Below are 21,404 nucleotides of genomic sequence, written 5' to 3'. Positions count from 1 at the left end.
CAAGATTAAGCCCCAAAGCCCTTGAAGATCCGCTCATCCATCAACCTTCAAGATCAAGCCCAAAAGCCCTTGAAGAAATCCACACAACCATTACTCAAGATCAAGCCCCGACAGCCCTTGAAGAAAGTGTTCATCGTTCATCCTAAGATCAAGCCCCAACGGCCCCTTGGATCAACAGCACAAACAAATCCACACATCCAATCGTTCTTCAAGATTAAGCCCAAAAGCCCTTGAATATCTGCTCATCCATCAACCTTCAAGATCAAGCCCAAAAGCCCCTTGAAGAAATCCATACACCCATTCTTCAAGATCAAGCCCAACGCCCCTTGAAGATCCGTTCATCAACTGTTCATCCTTAAATCAAGCCCCGACGGCCCTTTGGATCAACAACTCATCCACAAACCTACACCCTACGAAGATAGAATCAGAGGACCAAATTTGAGAGAGATCGTAACCCCAAAATCATAAACACAAAAATATTATTTTGTACACGTTATTCTGGTTTCTTGTTTCAAGGAATCTTTCGTGTTCACAATTTTGTTTATTTTAAAAGCAATGACCTCCAGACAAAGTTGCTTTTAAAAACTATTTTAATAAAAAGCAGACTTGAGCTTGTAATGAATATTTTTAATTCCTATAATACACTCATTAATTTTTGAAAATAACATATTTATCCTTGTAGACACATGTTATCCTTAGATAACACAGTGACCACCATTACCATTACCACCACCATTGTTGTCACCATTGTCATTACCACCACTATTTTTGTCACCACCACCACCTCCTTTACAACCATCACCAAAACCATACTAGCCACCATTACCAGCACAACTACCACAATCATTGTTGCCACCACCACCACCACCACCACCAGCACAACCATTTTCCTCACAACTGTTGTCGTTATCATCACCCACACTATCATGCATGTCCAGTTTTAGCAGTATACATACAATTATATCATTTTTACATTAAAACTTACCAAACACTTTCACACTTCTTTTCATACTCACAATACTTTTAAAAATACAATTTATCAAACAATCAACTATTTTAATTTGCAGCTGATTATTCTTAAAGCACATCAGAAGTAGGTTTAAAAAAAAAGCACGCCAGAAATAGGTTTTTAAAAAAGGACAACAATCACAAACCGGTCGTCACAAGCAGAAGTCAAACCTAAACCAGTGACTAAACCATATTTGAAGATTTAATGCCATAAATATTATTAATCAATAGTTGGGACTTTTTTCCTAATTTAGCAATTAAAATAGTAGAGTCACTTAGTACTAAGGTATAATTATATTTCTTTCACTTGTAAGTGAGAGATCTTAAACTTAAATGTCTTAAATGACGAATTTGATCATTTATTTCCCACATGTTAGTGCAAATATATTGTTGTATAAAAAATAAAAAATAAATGGAAATTAAGGAGAACGTGGTTTATACCATATTTGTGTACCATTTGATGTAACAAGTGATGTGTACATATCACGTCAATTAATGAATTTATCTCATTGAATATTGATGGTATTCATCATTTGCCACATGTGACAGTACACCAATATGGTATATATGGTATCCCTAGCATTACCCTAATAAAAAAGCATATAAAGGTTTTTATGTCAGGACTTGGAACATCTTTATCATACTTACTATTCACAAGTAATGCTACGTTTACTATATTTTTTGTACCACATTTATATCACATCTTTAATAGAGATTTTGATTAAAAAAAAAAAAAAACTAATAACTATAAGATTTCAGTTAAAAGAGATTGGTGGTTAGGGACCACATTCAAAGTCTCCCTAATAATAAAGTTTTTTTTTTTTTGGTAGTAGAATGCAATATTTCATTCGTTGGAAAAAGGCCTTACGAATACATATAGATTATGAAGAACTCGACCCCAAAAGGTTCTTTGCAAACTAGATATAAAAACATTACAATAAAACATCACCAATTGTAAAGCAATGAGTAGACTTCAAGTACTCATTGAAAGTTGAGCTCATTAAGAACTGCAAGATTACGCAGATTAATAAAATCATTAAACTTCCTATCTCAATATAATTGAGATAGGAAATACAATGCCCATGAGTCAAATTGAGGGTATTTTTGTCAAATCAACCATCAACTTGAACTTTTGGTTTCTTCAAAGTAACGGAAATTTTTCATAAAATGTCAAAATGATTGATGGTAGACAATTACAGGGATCACTTCTATCGATTTTAAATCTCAAATACCAAAGTGAGGAATTGTGTCAATCTCAAGCACCATTTTGGCTAAACCCACCTCTCCCTTTAGTGTATATAATATCGTTTGTTGAAAAAAAAAAATCATTTTGGCTAAAAAGCCTTTCATATTATGACATATAAGTAATTTAATATTAAAATTTTTAGCTTGCTAGGGAGATTACATTAATATACCATCTCACGAGGTAAGTGATGCATACAACTAATATTTAATGACATAAATTCATTAATTGACGTAGCAATAAGTACATATCATTTACAACATCAACTGATATACTAAAGTGGTACAAAAATATAATCGCTTCAACATTTTTCTACAATTTTAAGTTAAATGAGTTAAACAAGATGAAAATTTGTTGGGATAATAGATCATAGTTGTGAAATTCCGTTCCCGGATTTCACTGTTATGATCTACATATTTGTATTATTGAGATTTTATATTATTTTTCGAGAATTTATATTAATTTATTTGAAATTAGATTTCAATTAAACTAGTTACGAGGAGTGAAGTTTGGAAAATTATAATTTACTCGTTGACCTTTTGAGGTCACAAGTAACGTTTTCGAATAGGTCTCGAAGCCACGAGCGCATAGGCAAAAACCGTTTGCGAATCCGAATTATAACGGTATAGTTACGGACGTTTGAAGTTGTGAAACTATAAATTGTGGAAATTATTTTAATTTCGACTTAGGAGTAAAAGGGCCCAAACACTTTTTGGGATGAAAGGACCGGCCATTATAAGTTGAAATGGGCAAAAAAATTAGATGGGGGGATTTGTTTCCATTTGGCTAACTAGGCACCACAACACCACATCTTCAGTCGGTCCAAACTCAGCCATCTTCCACCATATTTTCAAGTAATCTTCAACCATCCCACACCTGCCACATCTTCCATCACCTTCCATCTTCTATCTCCACCAAAAATCAAGGGTTTTAAGGCCTAATTTGGGTAGAATTCCACAGGAGAAATCGGGGGTTCTCGATGACGAATTGTCGTTCCGGAGAGTATCACCATTCACCATCAACCTTAATCAACTTCCCTTGGACCCAGGAACTTGACCTAACAAGTTGTAGGGGCGTTGGAACACCGAGGAAGTCGAATTGAAGAACACCCACCTTAGAGTTTCCAGCGGTTCGTGGCCAGTTTGAGGTGTTTTCCGGCCAAATTGGTCTTGGTCGCAGGTATAAAGTTTACTCTACTTGTTGAGATCTTTATTCTTGTAAAATTTGAAAATTTTTGGAAAAAGTCAAATTTTTCGATGTGTAACATTTGATTTATGAAATGTTGTTGGATGAGTATATTTTCGATAAGGTCCGCCACTTAAATATTCTAACAATTGACGATCTTACCATTGAATTGACACCAAATTTTAGTATGCTATTGTAGATATTGTTTACGGATCTTAGAGAATTACTAGTGAAAATCTAGTGGGCCTATATTGGTTAGATAACGACTTGAATATATGAAATATGATTATTATCTTAATTTCTTATATGAGTATCATTTGTGAGTATGAATTGGTCTTATAATTATGATTTATATTGAAATGTGAATTTTATATATTTAGCCATAGACCTATGCTAATTAACTATGATTTGGCTTGTGTATTGATGATGTTTGTGATATATATGTGTTTGATTAACTTTTTAATAATGTGATTGATAATTATGATGAATGTTATGACAATTATGAGATTTAAATATTGTTTGATAATTATTTGGATATGATTGCCAACTGAATACCTATTGGAACTTGGCATTACTATCTAGCATGAGATGGAGATGGAAGTCAAGAGATGAGTTAGGTACTTTATAAGATTTTTAGTAGAAATAGTAATTAAGGGAATTCCTTGTGTGGTGCTCCATCTGACTAGATGTTGGTTGATATGTGGAATTGATAGCATGTATGTGTATAATTATGTTTAATTTGTGATGATGAGATTGCACCACATGGTTGTGGTACATGGATGGTCCTGCTTGGTATATCCACGATGGGGGACCATATGTATTCAGGGGTGATCATGTTTGGTATATCCGCGTGATCACTGCCTGCACGATGAGTTTATGCCTATGGTCTTGCTTGGTATATCTGCGATAGGGGACCATACGCATTCTAGAGGTGATAATGATGGGTTGTACTTGGTACATTTTATAGGCGATCATATTTGGTTTGGTTCCGTTGATTGGTCTGGAATCCGAGGTTGTTGAATTTCGTGGAGTGGCCAAAATCTCATTATTTGGAGAATTAGGCTTGGCCTAATTGTGTCACTCTAGCCTTAGTTTATATATATATATATATATATATATATATATATATATTTGTGTCAATGGTTTCGAGAGTTTTGTGAATTGAGTTAGAAAAGATGTTGGACGTCTGAGTGACTCCTTCGAGATTTTCTATGATTCGATTATGATTTCATAAGGTTTGAATTTAGAAGATATGGGAATGATTGTTATTACTTTGATCAAATTAATTAATTAATGCGGCTAGAGAATGGTTTTGTGTTTCGTCGGCTCTTAAATATGATGTATGTTGTGAATTGCAATATTATGATGAGACATAATGATTTATATGTTGGATGGGAGAGAAATCATGTTTTCATGGGGATTGGTTATGTAGCCTGAGTCCAGGAATTACATGTTGTCAGGTTATATTGAATGATTGGGGAATACTATGCTTTTCTGCTTGACCTTAGTGGAATAAACGTCTGATTTTGTGATAAATGAACTACGAATGGCTTGATCCCTATTTGAGGATACGTTGGCAGTCTAACGAGGAGGTTAGATGCAGTCATAAGGTAAATGAAAAATTTCTTTGCAATTTGATTCTTGAATTGTGATTCACCATATTCTTGAGATAGGGTATGTGAGATATACAAGTAATTGGGTGACGTCACATGTCAATCCTGAACGTATGTCAGGATCGGGGCGTGACAATAGTAACAATTGGGTTCCCAGTCCTGTCTTTGCAATGCGGTTCTGTATCGGTTAGCAAAATCCCCGCTTTATCAATTGGGTAGCGCATTAGTTTGGCAATATAGTCCTCTTAAAATTATTCAATATGTCCTCTTTACATGCACTCCGAATTAAATCAATCAAATAATTTCTTTGGAAAAAAAAAAAAAAAAAAAAATCAACAGTAACACTTTGAGACTATTGAACAAAGGAACTTCTTCAGATGATGCAAATTAAATGTACCCCTTATTTCCAATTTTTTGGGGGTAAAGAGTAAAATAGAAAAAATCAAACAAACAAAAGCTAAATATCAGTGAATTTTTTTCCATTATGTGTTGGTTGCCCCTGCCTATGATGATCTTCTTTTGTATCAAGAAGCTCCTCCAAGACATTGTTGTCCAAATACTCAAACTCAATAACTTTGTCTTCTTCTTGGCCTCTTCCAAAATTAATACTCCTTCCAGGATCAACACTTGAAAATGAAGATGAAGAAGCAGAAGATGAAGACGAACATAAAGTGCTCAAAGAGCTTGAAGGGTTGTGGTATTGGTAGTCATTTGGAAAGTTGAGTATGGCTAAATGGCCCCGAAAGCCGAAAGCAGCTCGGTCATAAGCCCTTGCTGCCTCCTCAGCTGTCTCAAATGTGCCTAGCCATAGCCGTGCTCCATTTCTCGAAGGGTCACGAATTTCAGCCGCAAACTTACCCCATGGCCGCTTCCGAATCCCTCTATATCGGTTTTGATCTCGTGCCTTCGGTTCTTTCTGCTGGTTATCCTTCTCTGGTCCTCTCTTCCCCTCCATACTAATATTTCTTTTTCTAATAGAAAAATACTTTGATTTCAAATTTGGTGGCAAAATATGGGCTGTGGCATGCAGGATATATAGTGCATGGTGGTGTGGTCTAATAAATTAGTTTGGTCTAATCTGATAGGTGGTGTGTTGGACTGTTTTCTTTGAATAAGAAAAAGCAAATCTACCTTTCGCCATGAAAAACGCTTTGAGCACTTTGTGACTTTATATAGACGTATTTTCATTTATTTTATCTATATATACTTTGATGAAAGGGCGAATATATCTATGTACTGAAAATCAATATAAAATCTCAAACGCAGAAGTAAATATACTCTCTTATTCACTTGAGCTACAAGTCTCATTTGTTTACTTGATCCGGTGATGAGGGATTGACTGGCTGGCTGGTCAGCCAGAGGCAGAGTGGGCCATATTAATACTCTATTGTCCTAGTGTTGGGTGCCATGCCATCTTTTGCTTTATTTTACAATACATTGGCGGCCGTCACTGCCCCCAGGCTGGTCTCTAAATTGTTTTTCTGTTCGGTCAAACGAATGAAACGACATATGTATTGCTTACGCTTTATTAACCCTAATTAATCCATATCCATTATATTGGGAACAAATAATGGACAAGTCCAATTGCATCCATATATCTTCAGGACCAATGTTAAGAAGCAATTGCAAACCTTTCACATGCACTCTGAAGTCAAAAGCCCAAATCCAACCCCGCACTTAGAAATTGGGATTAGCCCAACTTAATATGTTTTAAAGACTTAATTGTGATTTGCTTTTGCTAAAGAAGTTAATTATTAATCAAGTTGCAGCCCACCCAAAACCTTTGGAGAGATATCTAAGAAACAATGTCTAAACCTATGACCTAACCCACTATCATCGCCAAATCTTCCAACCTAAAAGTCTGAATCCACCAAAGTTGTCCTACCCATTACACCTTATAGCCACTATTGAGAGTGCGAATTTTATACTGGAAAATACGAAATTTTGCAAAAATTTGTAAGGAGTTGGATCATGGCACCCCCGATAACCAATTAGCAACTAAGTGTCTCAAGACTTCTAGGGTATGTTACTTACATGATATGAAAACATGAAGGAATGAAGGATTAGAATGAATGGCTCCCCCTGTATTAATGGGATACCTTCAATATTCAGGAATCTCATACTCAAAAGTGATGTGTTCCACATAATAAATCAAATCCCTAGGTGTTAATAAACGCAAGATTGAGAATTATGGCCGTTCATTCACATTTTCATACATTCTAAGTAAACATACCCTTACTTCTTATGAGCTTTGCAAGTGGTGGCCTAAATGTCCCATTGGTATACATAAATTGTCCTATTATGCAGGTACCAAGGTTGTCCTTCATTTATATAATTATTTTTAAATTGTTTTAACCGTTAGATTTTATTTTGAGCCGTTAGATTTTTTTTTTATCAATAGATTTGATCTCATTTGATCATAGCTGTTGGGATATAAGAAAAAAAATTTTGAAATTTAATCGTTGGATCACCAACGGTCACCTTATTATAACCGTTGGAATTCAAGCCATTGCAAGTTGTGGTCGATGGGACTATGTGGCATGGGCCCCGCTTGTTTCAGACATGCATGCGGCTGTTTTTGCGACACATATGGGAGAATAGAAATGGGGTTTTGGGCTTCACTCACGCACGTCCCACTCTCATGGATGGTTTGGGGTGGGGGTACACCTAGCCTAAAGTATATTTTCTCCGAAATTTATTTTAGCCCAACGGTTGGAGATGGTTTTTTTTTTTTTTTTTTTTTTGGGTGGGGGTGGGGTGTTTAAAGCTTATACTTTAAGCTTTATCCCAACCAATGGAGATGGTCTTATAGAGATTTTGAGAGTCATTGTAGGAAAAGTAATCTCCATTAAATTGGAAAACTATGTAGGAGATATCTAATTCTTCTAGAATTATGATTACGTTGCCTAATCCCCATCCTAATTTGACTTGAATTAGGGTTTCCTTACTTGAGAGACAAGTAACAACTTTAATAGGCCTTAAGCCTAGTCTGCCAGACTAAGACTATCAAAGGCATTCAAGTCCCATTCTTGCCACCTAAGGTGCCACGTGTCATATATGGACCCAAAAATCATGGTCCCAGAAGATCATGATCCCACAGGTTTGTCGTGAAGTTGTGATGGTCGATTGTGGTAACCGTATAGGGATTTAAAATCATTTGTATTTGTGCGAAATATCTCTAGATCAAGAAATTGTACTCATCTAACACCTCTTGTAATCTTGTATTTGATTGTTCTTGGTAACGAAACACTTCATCGCTTTTATTTAAAAAAAATAAAATATAAATGCTTTTAAGATTCTGCATGATTACATGTGTAATTAAAATTATAAATAATTTTGAGAACTAATAATTGAGAAAATCTTAAATCTTGCTTAATGATGTGGCTGGCATAATCACTTCAGTAACCACATCATGTGATCTATAAATATAATCTAAATATATAATCTTCCTAACATTTTTCATACTAAACAAAATACTTTTTGGAAAATTTTATTTGAACCAATTGAACCTCTTTCTACACCTAGCTTATTCTTTACACCCATATTGTTTTTAATTAAACTTTCAATATATCATTAGACCCAAATTTATTGCCTAAATTATCCTCACAAACCCAATTCAAGAATATAAATTTATCTTTACACCCATTTAAAAAATAAAAAACTAAAATCAAATGAAAAGATTTGGGAAACATGCAAAAATAATGATGCAAAGAATGTAGCTGTTGGTGGTTTGGCTAATTAGAATTTAGATTGCAAAGCAAAGACTAATATATGAAAGCAGACATGAGGAACTCAACTAATCAATGCTGTCTATTATCTAATTGTGACTCTCGAATTAAGTAGTAGCAGTTTGATATGTAATCCAATAACAAAAGCAGGATTTAATGGTTATATGTAAATTAAGAAGTAGAAGACTTGGTCAATGGTGTCCAAAAAGAACAACAAATACTCGGTAAACTTATACAGCTAATAGTCAGAATGTTAGTATATGACGTATAAATCAATAATTCAACTCTCGCATAAATAAATTTATAGTTTAGTTGAAGGATTAAAAATTTTAAAATCACCCTCCATCCGTCAAAAAGAGCTTATTTTTTTCTTTATGCAAGCGTATTAAGGTTTTTGCCAGAACACAACGCATGTTAAAAGTTCCGTAATGGTTAGAGTTTAGTTATTGATTGTGAGTCTATTAATAAATCTTATTTTTCTTGTTAATTTTATTTTGCACTTGATGGTAATTATGCAATAGAGTAATAAAGATATTTCACATTTAAAGTATAAATTAAGTGTAAAAATAAGCTAAATGGGTTCAAATAAAATTTCTCATACTTTTTTCCAAACTAGACATGCATACCTTTTTTTCACCTTTATTCTAGCCATTATCTCCTTCTCCCAGTCTTCTTCAAATATCTCCCAACGCTAGTTTTGGTTTTTAAAAGTGGCACATTTTTCTCTTTATACAATTTTATTTAAGTGAACTATTATGCTTAAGCCAAAGCAAAAATTGCACAAATAAAGAAATAAGATTTGTACTCTTTTTTTTTCATGTGTAAAAACAATGTATTGAAAAGGATCTCATTGTACCTTTACACTTTGGGCACTAAAAATTCAAGAACAGTCTTGCGTCAATATGTAGAAAGCCACCCTAAAATGGTGAAGCTTTTGAAATACTTAAAATTGTCCTCCTCTAATTAAGATTTTAAAAGAAATAATTTAATTTAAAAAGGATAGAATAGTAAATAACGTTCATGATAATTGAAGGATCCCCACATTTTACATGGTTTTCTTTTTAGGAATAATTAGTTTTCTTTCACATTTTTAAAACAATAAATTTTAAAAATAATTTATTGAAAAAATAATAAAAATACCAAATTACAAAATGCCAATTGCACACACTAGTATACAATCACGACAACAACCTTTTAAAGCTGGTATCGAGCATAGCCACGTGAACCAACCGTCTAGGCACCTGCATCATTTCATTTGGGGTCTCTTTCTTCATCAACTAGTTGATATGTCACTTGATAGATACATGTCTTAGCCTAACTAGAAAGATGGTAAATATATTTTTAGGCCAAAATAAATTATATATACTAAGATGTACTTGTTGTTTCTCAATTTCCTTCCAAAACTTGTAAGAAGTTGCCAATTTTTTCTCTGAACTTTAAATTTAGCTAATTCCCCTCTTAAACTTTTATAATTGGCCAATTTCTTTCATGAACATTAATTTTAGCCGATTACCTATTTGAACTTTTATAATTGGGTTTGTTCTGACCAACACTAATAGCTCGTTTAGATATGCTTTTAAAATTACTGAAAGCGCTTTTGGTGAAAATGTTTTTAAAACCAATCCTTAGTAAAAATGCAAGTAAATCCTGAAAAAAGCACGTAAAGTGCTTCCTGGAAGACTTTAAGTGCTTTTGGAAACCAAAAATATTTTCTCTAAAAGCGCTTTCAGTCATTTTAAAAGCACATCCAAACAAGCTATAAAAAGGATCGACCACCATGTGTATTTGTTGCTGTTTAGAAAGGGAGATAGCGGGTTGACAATGACTTCGAAATGATCAATGTCTTTCGAGATAAGACCTGGTCGGATCATGGGATTTTGAGGTTGCCTTTTTTGAGTTGCACTGTGATAGAGATTTTACCACACACGCAAACGGGTTAAAAACTCCTATATTACTTGCAAGAATGACAAGGTTGTTGTAGTATAAAATGGTTCTCGCAAGGTCGTTCTCCACAGGGATTATTAAATAATTCAAAACAAACCTAATTCCAATTAATTATTGTAAAGCAGAAAGTTGAGATGATTGGCTTTATAATCTACTTAAATTAAAACGAATTTAATTAATAAAAATAAACAAATCTGCAATATTAAAGATGAAGGGAAAAGAAAACTGTTTTGGAAAAATCAAATTAAGAAAGCACTAGTGTTTCACCATCAACTAGCAATCCTATGTATTTTTACCAATTACTTATGATCTACACATGCCACTTTGAAGGTGAGGTTTTCCTAATTTATATTGTACTTGGAACCTCCAACATAGAACGTATATCTAACATGCAACCCGTTCGGACGTTCGGATCAAATTTGAACATGAAAGACTCATTATGCTTTATGAAAACCCTTTGAAAAACCATGCAACCCTTAAGATGTGATGTTCATCTTAAGTGGAATTACAATTATTAATCACAAGAAGCCAGCGTCAATTTCAGGGAACATTTCGACCAAAACTGCATCAAATTACTTTTCTAAGGATCTCAATGGTGATCAGGCATTAAGACAATTAGATAGTTTTAATCACGATGATTAGTAATTCAAAGTGCACATGCAAACAATCATAAGCAATTGAATAAAAATTACATATTCATGCCAAGGCTCAAGGCTTCGCCCTAGCAAAAGGAATTAGTTACGAATATTCATAATTGAAATCATAGAAAATATTATTAAGAATAAAAGGAATGAAAACACCTTAAAGTAGAAAATCTCCAAGAACCCTAGCCAAGTTCTCTGTCTCCCCAAAGTTGCATAAAAGAAAGCCTCCAAAAGATTAAGAACGGCCAAGCAATATGTTTGCTGAGCCATCACACAAACCCTAAAACATAGGTCTCTTATTCCAACTAGGAAACTAAATAATAATAAAATAAAATAGAAAATAAAACCCTAATTAAATTAGGAGAATCTGCCAAGTACTTGTCTAGCCACGTTTTAGCTTCAAATCTTCTCCAAATCTGGCCCATTATAGATTGTTTTAAGGATCAGGACGTTCTGAACACATCTCCAGAAGGCCATAAGCCCATCTGAGGTCATCTTGGGCTCCAAAAACGCAAGTTAAGCCCAAAATGTCACTATTCCAGCACTGCGCATTGCTCATTTATTTTATTGCCAGAAAATCATTGCTTGGTAGAAAAATCTAATATTTTGATAGGATCAAGCCAAGCGACTTATGAACGTCCTTCAGTTGGAATTACTCCAAAATTTATCAATTTGACCATGTTTTGCTCCAGAGGAATTTGAAAGTTCTATATTAGAAATACAATTCAAAGTATCAAAATTCTTCCAAATTATTAATCAAAATATACTAAGAATAGGGTAAAATATATAATATAAATATACTCATCACACTGCAATGTCCTTATTTGGTTTGTGAGGGTCATAGAATCATGAAATTGGCAAAGGTTTCATGTTTTTTTTTTTTTTTTTTTTTTTTTTTTTTTGGGGGGGGTATAAAAAAGCATAATTCGGTTTGTAGTTTTCATTTAGATTGTTTCCACAATGTTGGATCCTTTGAGATTGAAGCAAAGGATAATAAATTCATAGATTTATCTATCTATATTTCCTACCTTATGTATTTGGGAACACTCTTGGTATCTAGATTTAAAAAAAAAAAAAATTCTCTTCCACAGTAACTTTCGTGCATTAAACGTCTCAAATCATTGTTCATGTAAAACATTATATGAATTTGTTGCAGGACTAATGTTGTTGTGCCCATCTTTTGGGACTTAGCTTCCTTGCGCTTGTTGTATCATTATGTATGACCTTGTTTTCAGTAACAATATTGAGTACTTATATAGTTGTGTGCTTTGGCTTCTGTCCTCGTTACATTCTTTTACGCCTAAGATATCTAGGTTGTCGCCATGAAGAAGGAAACAAGACTTCTGTTAACATTGCCTATGTGAACATGTATGAACAGCTAGCCATTTAATTTGGGCTTAAAAGACTCATTACTCACATTTGATCCGTTGGGATATTAGTAGATGTCACTGAAGCCTGAAATGACTCTCTTGGTCTGCAACCTATCGTATTCCTCTTCCAGAATAGGTGGATACAATTTGTTCCGACCCTTATAGGCTGAGAAAGTTTCCCAATTCGTTCGCAAATGCACACGCCATAAAAACGAACCAGGTTAAGAGGCTACTTCATGTTGATCTTTCCTCTCTTTGGTTTGTAGTTTTGTTTTGGGTGAAGAAACTTTGTTTTTACTCATCTCAACAAATTCATTATTGGAAACTGGCCAATTATAAAAGTTAAGGGGGTAATCGGTTAAAATTAAAGTTTAGCAGAAACATTGGTCAATTATAAAAATTCAGGGGGTAATTGACCAATTATAAAAGTTCAAGGGGTAATCGGTTAAAATTAAAGTTCAGGAGGATATTGCTAATTATAAAAGTTTAAGAAGGCTAATCGGCTAAAGTTAAAGTTCAGAGAGAAATTTGACAACTCCTTACAAGTTGGGAGGAGGGATCATTATAGCTTAGTAACAATTATTTTCCAAAATTTCCCTTTTTGCCTTGTTGTCAAATGGAGAACATTTCCTCAACCACTTCCTACTCCCTTGTCTTCATCCCCGCCTCATCTGTCAAACCCTCGTCGACCGCCTCTTCAACTCCACCTCCCCCTTCACAAACTTACCCCCCTCTGGGATTTGGATTCCATCCGGATCCAAAGGATGGAGATCTTAGGAATTCTCACATCTTAGTCGTTTATCATACATTATGTGATCAGAAATCGTTTGAATTTTATTATTTAAAATTAAATACAAATAGTATCTAACGAAAATTGACCGCATAATGTGCGATGAACGGCTAGGATGCGAGGATCCCTATGATCCTCACCATTTAGATCTGCATGGGATCCTCATCCCCCCTCCTAATCTGACCCAGCGTCGCCCCTCTCCCAAAGATTTAAAAAAAAAAAGCCTAATTGGATTATTAGTCCCAGTACTGATTGATAGTTGGAAGATAGCTCCTACGGTAAAAAAAAAGAAAGAAAAAAAACTAGAAATTAAGCCCTTGTGATGAAGTCTATTATGATTTATGATAAAAAATGAAAATTTTGTCAATTTTCTGTTAATTATTAGTACGTGAGTTAGCCCCATGTGCTAAGAAAGATTTCGTTTTAGCCTAATATGTGTGGCTCATGTACTAATAATTAACAGAAAGTTGATGAAATTTTCAATTTTGATCATAAATTCTACAGACTTTACTACAATGGCTTAAATCCTAACTTTTTTTTTTTTTTTTTTTTTTTTTACCGCATGAGGTGTCTTTTAACTATTCTATCTCCACGGGACTATTAATCCTATTAAGCCTTATAAAATAAAAAATAAAAAATAAAACCTAACGAGCGCAGAGCTCTTCAATTTCAACAACCGCTGCCATCACTCAAACTTTAAAATCCTCGTCAAAATTGTTTGATGTCTACAATTTTGATTCCACTAAAATACAAACTCGCTTTGCTCGCTCTCTGCAGCACTACCCATTTCCCACCAAAATTTCATCTCAAAGTTTCCAAATTTCTGAAGGACTTAAAAATAAGGATTTTTCTTGTTTGGAATTAGAACATACGTCGTTGTATTTTGGTTTTTGCCTTAGGACTCTCCAAAATCTCATAGTTGGCCATGTCATATTTATACTACATTTTCTTCAAAAGTTATGATGTGCACAAGAATAAGTTCTCTGATTCTACAATGCACTGAATGCACAAGAAATTCTACACTGGCTGCACTTTGGATCAGTTTATTGTGTTCAATGTGAATCCCACATTCGTATGTGGCATGTTTCCTAGTTATGCATACCTCGAACTTTCTAAGAAATAACCTCTTTAATTTGTTCCCCTTACATTCATGAGTGTATAGCGTGAACGAAATGTTCTCAATTCCAGTTCAACGGAATTAGGTCATGACCAGTGTTTGGGTTAATATTTAACTTTAGACTTTAAGGGAAAGAAGCCCAAAAGGACTCAACAAAGGAAATTCTGCCTGAGGCCCAACACCAAGCCCAGATGCCTATTTCAAGACAAAATAGTGGCTCCCCATTAAATGCAAAGGATAGGTGCTCACAAGAGAAGTGACAACCGATGGAAATCCACATACTCTCGGCCCAAAAGCACTTTCTGACTTGCAGAACATGTAAAAAAAGTGATGACTCACTACCCTTCAGTTACTTTTAGGTAAGAGAAGAAACAACACAGTCGGGTTAATTAGCCTATAAAAGGAGGAAGATGGCTCAGAGATAAGGACACTCAACTAATCAAACAAACAAGCATACAACTTGCCTCTTAGTTAAGCAAATACCCAGAAAGCTGCGCTTTGTCCAGATTCTGCACCCTTTAGCCTTAGACTTCCCCTAGAAAAACATCTTTCGTCTATGTAAAAGTTTTGCTACATTTTCTAAATGTTGTAGTATCGATTCTCTTATGTAAACCTGTTGACCATTCGTCCATCTTTAGTACTCAACCCTTTTGTAACTGCAAAGAAAAGAGACCACAAGACATTTAACCTTGCTCGATAAGGTGAATCTTGCTCGACTCTCTTTGTATCATCTTTCAATTAATAGATCTAGTGTGATAATGTATTCCCCAACATATATTCAAGTCATTTCCAGTCTCTTAATGATTCAAAGCTCTATCAGTTCTTAGATCTGGTTTCCTTAGTGGTTTTTGCTATCATAAAAGGATTAAAGGTGAACTAAACTGATGACTTAATGAGATAAGGACTTCCACCCTCTAAGCATACAAGATAAATGAAAGTCCTTGATCTCAAGGCATAGAAAAGAACTTAATGTAGACTTAACCCATCTACGACAATCCTTTGATAACAAGAAGTTAGAATAACTTGGGGTTCAAGTAATCAACTTAAACACACTTGTTCTACATCTGCCATATTGAGATGGCAGTGGCACGCCTTTGCACTCAATTAGTTTTGATTGTGAGCCTCAAGAACTACACCTAAGACCTCACAAAAGCACATTTAAGAACTAAATGTGTCCTCCTCTTGAAGCATCCCGACAAGCAGGAGCTCGACAACCAACCAAAGTGCCAACTCCTCGGGGAGCTGTGTGCTCAAGTCAGGAATGCCCACCATCGAGATTTCCTGCCCGAACAACCAGTACGGTAGTGCAAACCATATCTTGCAATCCAATATTGACCGGAATTTAAAGCTTACAGGTTCAAAACTAGGAGAAGAATTAGGTCAATATATGCACGTGAATATTATATATATATATATATATATATATATATATGGGATGAAGGAAAAACCCAAACTAATCCAATGGTACCAAAAAAAAAAAAATAATAAAATAAAATTAATTGAGTAAGTTATTAAAAAATAAAAATGTCGTACCTTAATGTATCTAGATAATTCTTCTGTGTCTAGTAATCAAATTTGGTGATTGGTCTAGTATTCATACATTCTTGTTCAACAAGCTCATTCAATTTATATTCAAAAGATGTGGATTTCAATTCTCTTGAAAAATATGCTAATAATATATTTCTAATTGCAAGTTGCAGTTGATTGTTCCATTATTTGGGCAATCCTTGCAATGACCAAATGACATAAACCTGCAAAAAAAAGAGATTATCTGTCTCTCAGTCTCCTCTCAACTATCAAGAGTGAGATTCCAGGAAAGAGCTAGGGCACGTACATAGTTAGCATACCATAATCTTGTCGATCAATGGCTTAATTTTTATGTCATTGAAACTTCCAGTAGAGCTAGAAGTCTGCTTAGAAACATATTAGAACACTAAGTAGAAATTAACAGGAGACATAAAAAGAGGTTCTTGGAAAGTACTCAAACTTGCAACTTGGGATATCATTATTAAATCCTTCAAATTAATATAATTAAAAAGAAGAGAAATAGAATCCGTTCCTTAGTTACCAATCATCTGTAACTGAAACCTTGTTGAATTCTAATATGCATAGCAAATGTTTGTAAAAATGCTTGAATAAGTTTTTTTTTTTTTTTTTTCCCTTTATGGGGCTTAAAAGGCCAAGCCTGGGGTACAATCTTATTGCATTGTGTACTATTTTTTGTTAGTATATATAATGACAGCAAAATCAACTTTTCAATTTTGGATACAAACTAGCTTATTGGGTAAACATAAATATTAATCAATTTGAATGCAAACCTAAATATCAGAATTTTATTGGCAGGGAAGATACTGAGGACTTGTTCAAGGGTAGACTTTGGAGATTTTTTTTTTTTTTTTTTATATTTTGATTTCATTGTTCATAAAGTCTGTCTTGCGTAAGACTATTACTTACAATGCTCTCCAATTATTTTTTACCGTGATATGAGACAGACTTTACAATTTTATTTTAGGGGTTTTGAACATTAGTCCTTACAAAGGACTAGAATTTAAAAAAAAAAAAAGTCTGGTACTAGATTACATATTCATTTTTAATCCCTTAAAGTTAAAGTGTACTTTTATTAAAAATTATTTTCTATTTTTGTTATTTAATGTGTATTTTTATTTAATGCCTCCACATGTAAAATTTTAATTCTATTAATATGCACATATTAGCTCTTTCAATTATATATGAACATAAGTATACAGAAATGACTGTACCGAAATGTTCGTATCGAAATATATTATATTTAATTAATGTACATATATATTTGTATCAATGGATATACCAAAATATATCAAATGAATTTATGTACCCAAATGAAGATTATACAAATTGTATATTCCTATATTATATAAAAAACAATTAGTTTACCTAAATGTAGACATCAAAATATATTATGATGTAAATGTAGACATCAAAATATATTATGATGAATGAAATGAAAATGAAAATGAGATGTAATTAGTACATTAAAAATAGGAAAGAAGAAAGAAATAAAACATCAAATATAGTTAATAAATGAGATGATTAATGTATCGGGGACATACTAAAAAACAATGTATGATCAGGAACTAAGATTAGATTTTAATATTACACAAGGTTATAGTCTAAAACTCATTTTTTTTAAGAATTAAAATAGAGTTTTCTATTTATTTTATTTGGTTCATAAAGTCTGTCTTGCGTACAAACTATTAATTTGAAACTAACAGAAGCTTGAATTGCGACTGAAATTTGGAAATTTCAGTTACAATATTGTTCTTTACTATGATATGATAGAAAATTTAATTAAAAACTTTAACAAATAAAATAAAAATTGACATGGAAATATGTCATCAATAGTAAAATGTTGACGCATACAAAGTTCATAAATATGGATCAGAAATTGAAATTCAACAGGGTTTGAGTCAAAGAACTCTAGCTAACAACTAAGGACCGGATACAAAGAGTTGTAAATCCCCACGTGCTTTAAATGAAAAGCTAAAATATTGAGGTATCTCATATGCGCGACAGTGGGATAGTGAGAGCATGCAATGCATTTAGCCCAGTTCAGTGCATTTCAAGGCTAAAAGAAGCATAAAATATGAGACATTATAGTAAGGATTCCTGATGGTATTGCTTGATGAGATTTGGTAACAATATGTCAAATATTAATTAATAAAGCCAAATTTTTTATGACGTTCTTACATCATGGTCTTGGATAAGTAGCTATCCCCACTTCTGACTTTTTTGTCAAGTGCTTCTTGCATTCATCCCATATACGGAGAATCGATCAGCTCAACACAAATATTTGGCTTAATCTGTAACCCGATCATATCTCTCATGTGTGCATGTGTCAAGTGTTCGTGTATGTAAGTTTTGCATTTCTTTCCCCTTTCATGTTTGATAAGTCAGAAAGAGTAATGTAGAGGATACGCAAAATACCAGCGGACAAAAATGGCTTAATCAAGAAAGACATCAAGGCTTGTGTACAAACGAATAATCCGAGGTTGCTGAAACATTATCGGATGTGATTTTTCTAGTCTACATGATATAACATGATTAATGGGGGAGGAGATGAATTCATACTTAAAGGTACAAATGAACTACAGTATAAGTGGATATTGGGTATCATACGAGGATTTGGATGTCATCCGGATTCAAATTGTGGGGATCCTAGGAATCCTCACATCTTAGCCATTCATCGTACATCATGAGGTCAAAAATTATTTAACTTTTTTTATTTAAAATTGGACACAAATAGTACTTGACGAAAACTGACCACACAATATACGATGAACGACTAAAATATGAATATTCCCAAAAACTTCACAAAGAAGATCCGCAGAGTGTCCTCATCCATCATACAAGGCAATTTTACGTCACTGTCTCATGATGTTTGAATATAGCATCTATTCCTAACAAAGCAACTTTATTGTTTATGTATTAGGTTTGGTTAGATTATTTGTAACTTGTTTTTGTCCCGTGAAGATACTCGAGCAACGTATCTTTTCATAATAGTGTTCTTATTTCTTAATTTTTATGTTTGGGTTCAGAAAATCTTATTTACTTGTCCGCTGTGCAATCTTACGATGTTTGAATAAGGCATCTACTCTTAACCAAAAAAAATATTTTTTACTATAAAATAGGGTTTTAAAGGCTGCTTTTTTTTTTTTTTTTTTTTGTAGGAACACTTCTTTTTCCCCTAGTATCTACTTTCTTGTTACCTCTCTTTTTCTTTTTTACTTTTTATTTAACGGAAAGTCCTTAGCCTTTAAAATACAATTTTCTTTACTTAAAATCGAACATAGGTTTTTTTTTTTTTACCAGAATAAATACAGTATTAGGCTCCAATATACAAATTCATTAATTAAGTTTGACCTTACATATTTTGTAATTATTAACTGTCTAAAATACTTGTAGTTACATTTTTTACTTATACTATTTGTTTTTTTTTTTTGTCAAAATTTTTTACTTATACTATGAGTACGTTAATTGTTTGAGAACTTCAACGAAAAACTTCTGGTACTGTTCACTTTAACGAAAAACCACATTTTTACAATAAAAATCAATCATGGTACTATTCACTTTATCCTTTATTTTGTCTTTATCTTTAAAACTCAAAGTTTTCAAGCATTTTCATTAGTTTCCTTTTAATTGTATGCATAGTAAGTGAATTAATGTCAGAGAAATGCCAAGGAGACCCTCTTAAAAGTTAGTCTCTCCACTTTGCCACCTCATGTTTTTGGCATAATATTTTATAATGTTGGCATGAGAACTAACACTAAACTGTGAGGTTAGGGTGGCAGATAGTCTATAGAAAGTCTCACTTTGAGAGAGTCTCCTTAGCTTAATCTTTTTACCTACGGAAAAAAAGAGGGCATTAATGTTATAAGTTAAACGCACATTAATGTTAATTTATTTGAAATTAATTATCTATACTTTACTCATAAACAAAAGTAAATTTTTTATTTTTTTACACACACATATATATTACTTACCAAATATAGAAATGCTTTTTTATTGAAGATTAATTTACTTAAAAATATAGGTAATTATTTGTACATATATCTTATAATAATAAAATGTTTCCCAATAACGTAACAATAAATGCAAAATGATTTACCTATAAAATAAAGTAATATTATTTGATTCGAACTATTTACTTTTAATTTACATAAAAATATAGGTAACTATTTGCTAATATATATTATAATAGTAAAATGTGCCCCTATATATATATATATATATATATATATATATATATATATATATATATATATATATATATCAAGCTCTTTAACAAGAGGGATCCCTATTTAAAAAAAAAAATTGGGGACATCTTTTGACTGTTGGATTGATTTTAATGAAATTGTGTGGTTGAGATTAAATTATAGGCCACACAATCTCATTAAAGTCAAATCCAACAGTTAAGAGTGTGTCCTCATTTTTTTAGAAAAATTGGGATCCCTATTGTTAAAGGATTCCTATATATATGTGTGTGTGTGTGTGTGTGTTATTGTCTATTTTATCTGACATGGAGAGAGAGGGTCGGCGGCATAGAGAGAGAATAGAGAGAGATGTGTTTATAGGGTGTAGAGGATGTATTATTCCCCCTACGTAGTGCCTTTATTTACAGTAATAAGGGAGAGAAGAAATCCTTCTCCTTCACGAAATACAAGTCCTAATAGGGAAAAATAACTAGAATAAAATCTAATATACGATTTACACAATCATACTTAAATAAAAAGTTTATAACGCTCCCGCTTAAGTGTGTAAATACTGAAGTAGATTCGACATCATGTAGAGTTGAGGAAGTCGACTCGTCGGCACTGATTCTGGGAACACGCTAGTCTCAAATAAGGTAGGAACTTGCATAAGGAAGTAAGTCAAAAAACCCTATGGCTATGGTAAAAACCCGAGTAGGGACAAAGTCCATAAAGGAAAAATGTGTGAGAAATGCAAAGTCAAATGAAACTTTTATGGGACGTCATCAGGGATATGATCAACCCAAGGTGGGTGCTTCGTCAAAACCTCGTTAGGTAGCCAAAACCCAGTGGGAAAAATGCTCCTAATCGTAAGGAAAAAGATTACATTAAGATCAAGCAAGTATACTTCAAGATACTCCCCCTAAGTTTGACATAATTCCAAAGAGAACTAACAATGTTACAACTTAGAAAATTTACGCATACCAATTCCTTGAACAAGCTTCTGAAACGTTGCCTTCGGTAGTGATTTGGTGAA

General features: G+C 33.3%; 1 pseudogene; it reads right to left on the bottom strand.

The window, feature by feature from the left end:
• Positions 1–5,437: 5,437 nt before the first annotated feature.
• Positions 5,438–6,019, bottom strand: LOC137727286 (ethylene-responsive transcription factor ERF098 pseudogene; annotated as a pseudogene).
• Between the last annotated feature and the right edge of the window lie 15,385 nt (positions 6,020–21,404).

This window comes from Pyrus communis, chromosome 10 (assembly GCF_041283825.1).
Source record: "Pyrus communis isolate YQ-2024b chromosome 10, ASM4128382v1, whole genome shotgun sequence".
Lineage (NCBI taxonomy): Eukaryota > Viridiplantae > Streptophyta > Magnoliopsida > Rosales > Rosaceae > Pyrus > Pyrus communis.
The sequence above is the reverse complement of the archived record's forward strand: the minus strand, read 5'-3'. Positions and strand labels throughout refer to the sequence as shown.